Source organism: Hylobates moloch, unplaced genomic scaffold (assembly GCF_009828535.3).
Source record: "Hylobates moloch isolate HMO894 unplaced genomic scaffold, HMol_V3 SCAFFOLD_20, whole genome shotgun sequence".
NCBI lineage: Eukaryota > Metazoa > Chordata > Mammalia > Primates > Hylobatidae > Hylobates > Hylobates moloch.
This window is the reverse complement of record NW_026652295.1, coordinates 32,755,477-32,761,589: the sequence shown is the minus strand read 5'-3', so window position 1 is coordinate 32,761,589 and position 6,113 is coordinate 32,755,477. Positions and strand designations below refer to the sequence as shown.

At 58.1% G+C, this 6,113-nt stretch overlaps 1 protein-coding gene across 4 annotated transcripts in view; it reads right to left on the bottom strand.

Moving 5' to 3' along the window:
• Nucleotides 1-628, bottom strand: part of HMGA1 (high mobility group AT-hook 1) — a 14,089-nt gene extending 13,461 nt beyond the window's left edge. For 3 of the 4 annotated variants that reach the window (XM_058432456.1, XM_032141761.2, XM_032141763.2), the window contains exons 1-2: nucleotides 496-628; nucleotides 140-253 (exon numbers count right to left, since the gene is read on the bottom strand). The gene's annotated coding sequence lies outside the window, so the exon portion shown is untranslated. The remainder of the gene's footprint in view (nucleotides 1-139; nucleotides 254-495) is intronic. The other variant, XM_058432458.1, reaches the window with a different exon arrangement.
• Nucleotides 629-6,113: the final 5,485 nt, after the last annotated feature.

Here is a 6,113-nt window from a genome sequence, read left to right as displayed (position 1 = left end):
GCTCGCGCCGCCCCGGCCTGGGAATAAAGCCGGCGGCGCGCGCTGCAGCCCCGGGCGGCTCGCAGGAGGGGCGACGTGCGGGCGGGGGCGCGGGCGCCCCCCTCCGCCGCCGCCGCCGCGGGCCCCGGGGACGACTCACCGCGAGCTCGGCCGCCGGCCTGCGGTGCGCGCTCCGGGTTGCCGGGAGCGGCGGTGCTGGGCGCTGAGGACCGGCCTGGCTCCGCCGCGGCCGCCGCTGGTAGCAAATGCGGATCTGAAACCGGGAGAGAGAGCAGAGGCGCTCAGAGACCGCCGCCGCCGCGTGCTCGCCGCCCAGGCCCCCGCGGGGTATTTATGTGTCACAGCCAGGCGGGGGGACAAAAATATTCCCCCTCCCCCGGAGGATGGCGAGGGGCAGGAAGCTGGGCACGGCCCGTGCGCGGCCTCAATAAATAAATAATTTAATTAAATTATAGATATAAAAAAAAGAAGCCACCGGAGCGGCCGCGAACTCACGCCTTCTTGGAGCCGCGCCAGCGCCAGAAATAGCCCCGGCTCGGAGTCCCAATTAGAGGAGCGCAGCACCGGCTCAGGGGAGCTTAAAAAGAGCGACCCAGGGGCAGGGGGGACGGGCCCGCCCGCGCCAGCCGTGTCACTCAGGGGGCGGGGCCATGCAAATGAGCCCGGGGATTTAAAAGGGCGGCCGCCCGCCAGCCGCCGCTGCGGCGCGGGTGGGTGCTGACGGCAGGGAGGGGTGTGTGGGAGGCCTGGGCTGTGAACTCGAGTCGAGCGCCCACTCCTCGCAGTCCCGGACGGAGGAGGTGTGGGAAGGCACGCACAGAGGAGTCACGAAGGAGCTTCTCGCGGGGGGTGGTGACGGGTGGCGGTATCCTTCCTCCCTGGTACGGGGTCCCACGGAGAGTCACCTCTAGGGTCTTCCAGGGCTTTTGGGCCCAGTCCCCCACCCAGGGCTTGTGGGGGTGGACGGGGGTCCACGCGGGCCCAGGGGGTGAAGAGAAACGCGCTCGCTAGAGAATTCCGCGGCCTACACGCCACCCCCTCACTAAAATAGAGAGCTAGTAGATTTACCCTGGGCGGACAGGTGTCAGCATGTGCCTTTCAGTGTCAACCCGCGTGTGGCTGATTGGCGAGATATAAGTCTTGTGAAATTCAAACGTGAAACTTGTGAAATCCAAAGTGTTTTATTAATGGCCACCAGCAAGCCATGATCAAGGTGGAGCCTTCCAGCGAAACCAACGATTGGCTCGTTGGCAGGTACAGCCAAGGGAGGCTTCATGCCTTGAGGTGACTTAGATGGTGTTCTGGAGGTACGCAGGCCCACTTGGGGACCTGGGCCCTTCCGCTGGGACTGTAAATAAAAGTAAAAGGTGGGCCAGAAGTCGCCTGGAAGCGCTTTGAGGGCAGGGGCCGAGCACGCAGGCCATCTCCGCCACGCCTGGCCCGCCCGGCGCCCGGCTTAACAAAGACTTGTTGCACCGAGCGAGAAGGAAGCCAAAGGGGAAGATGGCGGGGAGGGCGGTGGGGGAGGAAAGGGCGCAGGCGGAGAGGCGCGCCCTGCAGGCCGGCCCGGGGCCTTCTCGGGCGCACCTCCCGCGCCTGGTCCCCGAGGCGGCCTTCCACACCTCCTGTGATGCAGGGAATTGAAATGCGCTCCAGTGACACACGGCTGTGACTCATGTTTTTCTCTGCTCCCCTTCTTCCTCCCCGGTCAGCCGAGGCCCTGGCCCAGCCCCCTCCTCAGGGGGCGAGCCGGCGGTGGAGGGGACGCAGGAAAGCCCTGGGCCCGGCGCGGAGGCGGGGTGGGGAGCGGCGGGCTGGGCCTCGCAGTTGCAGGAATGTGGCAGGAATGTTTCCGGTGGGGGTGGGGAGCGGGCGGGGGGGGGTGGGCCCAGCCCCCACCCGTGCGGCGGGAAGCGCTCGGGGCCCGGGCAGCACGTGCTCGGCTGGGTGGGGGCGGGGGCGCCTGGGCGGGAAGGCGCCGGGGGCCGGGAGCGCGGGTTCAAAGGGGAGGGCGCGGGCCTGGGGCCGGCCCGGCCTAGGGGTGGGCCCGGAGGCTGCCCTCTGCGCGCCGGTTCCCCGCCCCGCGTCCAGGTGAAACGCAGTTCCTGAGAAGTCCCGGGGCCGCCCCTGGAGGGGAGAGGAAGTCACCAAAGGGCGGCGGGGCCCGCGAAGAAGGCTGGGGGAGGGGCGGCCTGCCCCTTTGGGGGGGGGGGGGGGGGGGGGGGGGGGGGTGGATCGCGCCGCTCCCTCCATCTTTGTGCGCTGGGTCCCGAGCGCGCGCTTAGTAGGCCGTGAGTGGTGGTGGCTGGAGGGCGTTCGGTTTCGAGCGCGGGAACCTCTGCGGCGTGGCATGGAGGCGCGATCCCTCAGCCTCCAGCACTCCGTCCCAGGTCACAGGCTCCCCGCCAGCACCCTGGGACCTAGGTCTGGGCTCGGGTTGCCCCCCAGAGCCGCGCGCCCCTCCACTTCGCGCTCTCCAAGGCCGCGGAGGCTGCTAGGCCCGGGCCCCGGGCTGGCGGGCTGGCGGCCTGGCGACTGGGGAGGTGCGGAGAGGGTCCTGTCGGTCCCCTGTCTCGGGTACATCTCTCCCCGTCCGTGTGGGACGCGCGGCCGCCCCTGAGACGAGGAGGGGAGAGGGACTTCTGCCTCGAGTGGGCTGTGGGAAAACTTGGCCAACTTTTTGGCCCACTTCTAGCAAGCCGACTCGATCTTATTTTTCCTATTCTTATTTTCCCCTCGGCCTGATTTCCTCAGCGACTTGTTTTTTACCTTGTATTGTGTGTATTTTTGTAAGCCACCTCAAACCCTTTCTGGTAGGAGGCAGGTATAAATAAATTCGTAGGCAAATAAATATAGTAGCTTGTTCCCCTCCAGGATTACCCACACCCTTGAAATCCAAATAACTCTCTACTCACTGACCCCCCACCTCCACGCTTTCTGGATTGTAAATGCCCTGAATTCACTGCCTTTCTTTTCTTTCCCCTTTAAGTATTAAGCAGAAGAGGGAGTGGTAGGGATAAAAAGATGGGTAGGATCTAGTCCCTGTCCCAGCGAATTTCACGTCTAGGGAAATCAGAATCAGGCCTGCACTAGAGAAAACTGAATAGCAGTACAGGAGATGCCATGTTAGAAAACATTTCATTCAGTAGTTACTGAGAACCTACTCTGTAGCGGGAACTGGGCCAAATTCTTGGGGTACAATTAATGAACAAAGTCCCCTGCACTCTTGAAACTTGGACCAAGGGGTCAGGTCAGGCCCTTAAAGACTTCGGAGGAACTACAGGAGGAGAGGATGGGAGCCCAGGGTGGTCAGGGAAGTTCTGGAGGAGACGGGCTTGAGCAGGCCTTCATGAGACTTGGATAGGTGGGTGGCTGAGGAATTGGGGACAGGGCAAGCAGGAAGAGGGAGTTATTCCAGGCCAAGGACATGGTCAAGGCCCGGGGGGATTGAGTTGGTCGATACCAGAACACGTCTTCCCCACAGGAAGCATTTTCTGTTATTGGAGTCAGCCTATACAGTTTCCTCAAGGACAACCCAGTGAGCTTCAGTGAACCCAACGGGAATGTCCAGGGAATGGGGAGTTTGAGTCAACTTGATATTTTGGGACTCTGACTCTTAAACTCATTTTCTAGATGAGTAGGTGAAAAAACTAGTGTGGATGGTTCCATTTAGTTCTATTAAGTATTCAGCTTAGTGCATTTTCACAAAGTGAACACCTTTGTGTCACCAGCATGCAGACCAAGAAATACAACATCTCCAGTACCCGTGTAACCACCATCCCAACTTAAGCAGCGTTTCGTTTCACTTGTTCGTGCACACGTAGAGATATGGAGTCTTACATTATGTATTCTCCTGGGTTAGTTTCCTTTGCTTACCCTTATGTCTGTGAGGTTCATACATGCTATTGTGTGTGGCTGCAGAATGTTCATTCTCAGGGCTGCTTAGTGACGTGGTATGAATGTACCGCAATTTTATATCCATTCTGTTGAAGGACATCTGGATGGTTTCTGGCGGGGGGCTATTATGAATAGTGCTGCCATGAATGTTCTAGAATATATCTTGGTGAGTAGATGTGCAAATTTCTGTTGGGTACGTGCCTAGGAGAGGAATTATTGGATCACAGGATGTGTATGCTCAGCTTCAGACGAGCAGGGCACTTCAGAGTGAAAGTGGCACTATTAATACTTATGACCAGACAACAGGCATAAACCTGACCTGGCCCCTATCAACCAGGACTGACCCAGGCCAGTAGGAGGTGGGGCTACCCTGGTACACAATGTTTGACCACTCTCCTCAAGAGTCACCCAGCTACTAGTGCATCTGGTCATCTGGCAGGATCAGGCTTCCAGGCTCTGCTGACCACAAGTTCTGCTGCCAGCAAGGCTGGCAGGCCTAGAAGGGGAGGAGGGCCTCTGCTGCTTCCAACTTTCGAGGGAAAAACTCTGAAGTGAAAAGGAGGGCCCAGGAATCAGGGCCCTCTCCGCCTTCCTACTGTGAGCTAATGACCCACCTTGCATGGCCCCAAGATGCCATGGACTTTTCAGCTTACTTCTTCAGGGCTGAATGCCCAAGGAAGCCCAGCTCCTCTCCAACCCCTGAAGAAATCTAAGGAGAGAGTGGAGTTGATAAGCATATACTGAATGCATATGTTCTCTCAGATCCCTCCACATCCCTACTGGTGAGTGATACTGTTGCCCCATTTCACCGGTATTAAAACAAGTCTTGGCCGGGTGCAGTGGCTCAAGCCTGTAATCCCAGCACTTTGGGAGACCGAGGTGGGTGGATCACCTTAGGTCAGGAGTTCCAGACCAGCCTGGCCAACGTGGGGAAACCCCGTCTCTACTAAAAATTCAAAAATAAGCCAAGCTTGGTGAAGCGTGCGTGTAATCCCAGCTACCTGGGAGGCTGAGGCAGGAAAATCATTTGAACCTGGGAGGCAGAGGTTGCCGTGAGCCAAGATGGCGCCACTGCACTCCAGCCTGGGCAACAGAGTGAGACTCCCTCTCAAAAAAATAACCAAACAAGTCTTGGGGCAGTTAAATAGCTAAGGATTTTGCCTCTTTCCCCTCTACTGCTTCTATTCCCAGGCTGGATGGGCTTGCTGCCTCCTCCCAGGCTGGCCAGATGCATCCCTCCAGGTACCACCACCAAGGGTGTGGCCTTGAAATGGGTAGCTACATTCCTGTCCTCAAGGGGCTTGCATTGAGTGGGGTGCACAAGGGGATAGACAAGTACACAGGCAATTCCACCAGTGTAGTACCTGCTGTAATGCGAGCCTGAGGAAGCACAGGGCAGGGGTCCAGGGCATGGGTGGAGCATCCCAGGAGGCCTAGGAAGCAGGCAGGTGGGAGCAGTAGGGTGTTTGGCATGGGGCTGGACTTGGGCCTGTGAGAGATGTGGTGGGCAGGTATTTGGTATGCACCATGCCCTACATTCCTTTGAAGCAAGTTTTGGATATGAATTGGATTCCATCAAAGAAAGAAATTTGGGGCCAGGCGCAGTGGCTCATGCTGTAATCCCAGCATTTTGGGAGGCAGAGGCGGGAGGATCATTTGAAGTCAGAAGTTTGAGACCAGCCTGACCACATGGTGAAACCCATCTCTACTAAAATTATAAAAAACTTAGCTGGGCATGGTGGCGCATGCCTGTGATCTCAGCTACTCGAGAGGCTGAGGCAGGAGGACTGCTTAAACCCTGGAGGCAGAGGTTACAGTGAGCTGAGATCATGCTACCGCACTCCAGCCTGGGCGACAGAGTAAGACTCCGTCTGAAAAACATAAACAGATAATAAATAAAGTGGCTGGGCACAGTGGCTCACGCCTGTAATCCCAGCACTTTGGGAGGCCGAGACAGGTGGATCACCTGAGGTCGGGAGTTCGAGACCAGCCTGACCAACATGGAGAAACCTCGTCTCTACTAAAAATACAAAATTAGCTGGGTGTGGTGGTGCATGCCTGTAATCCCAGCTACTCGGGAGGCTGAGAGGCAGGAGAATCGCTTGAACCCGGGAGGCGAAGGTTGTGGTGAGCCAACATCGTGCCATTGCTATCCAGCCTGGGCAACAAGAGCGAAACTCCGTCTCAAAAAAAATAAAAATAATAAAGTGAAATTT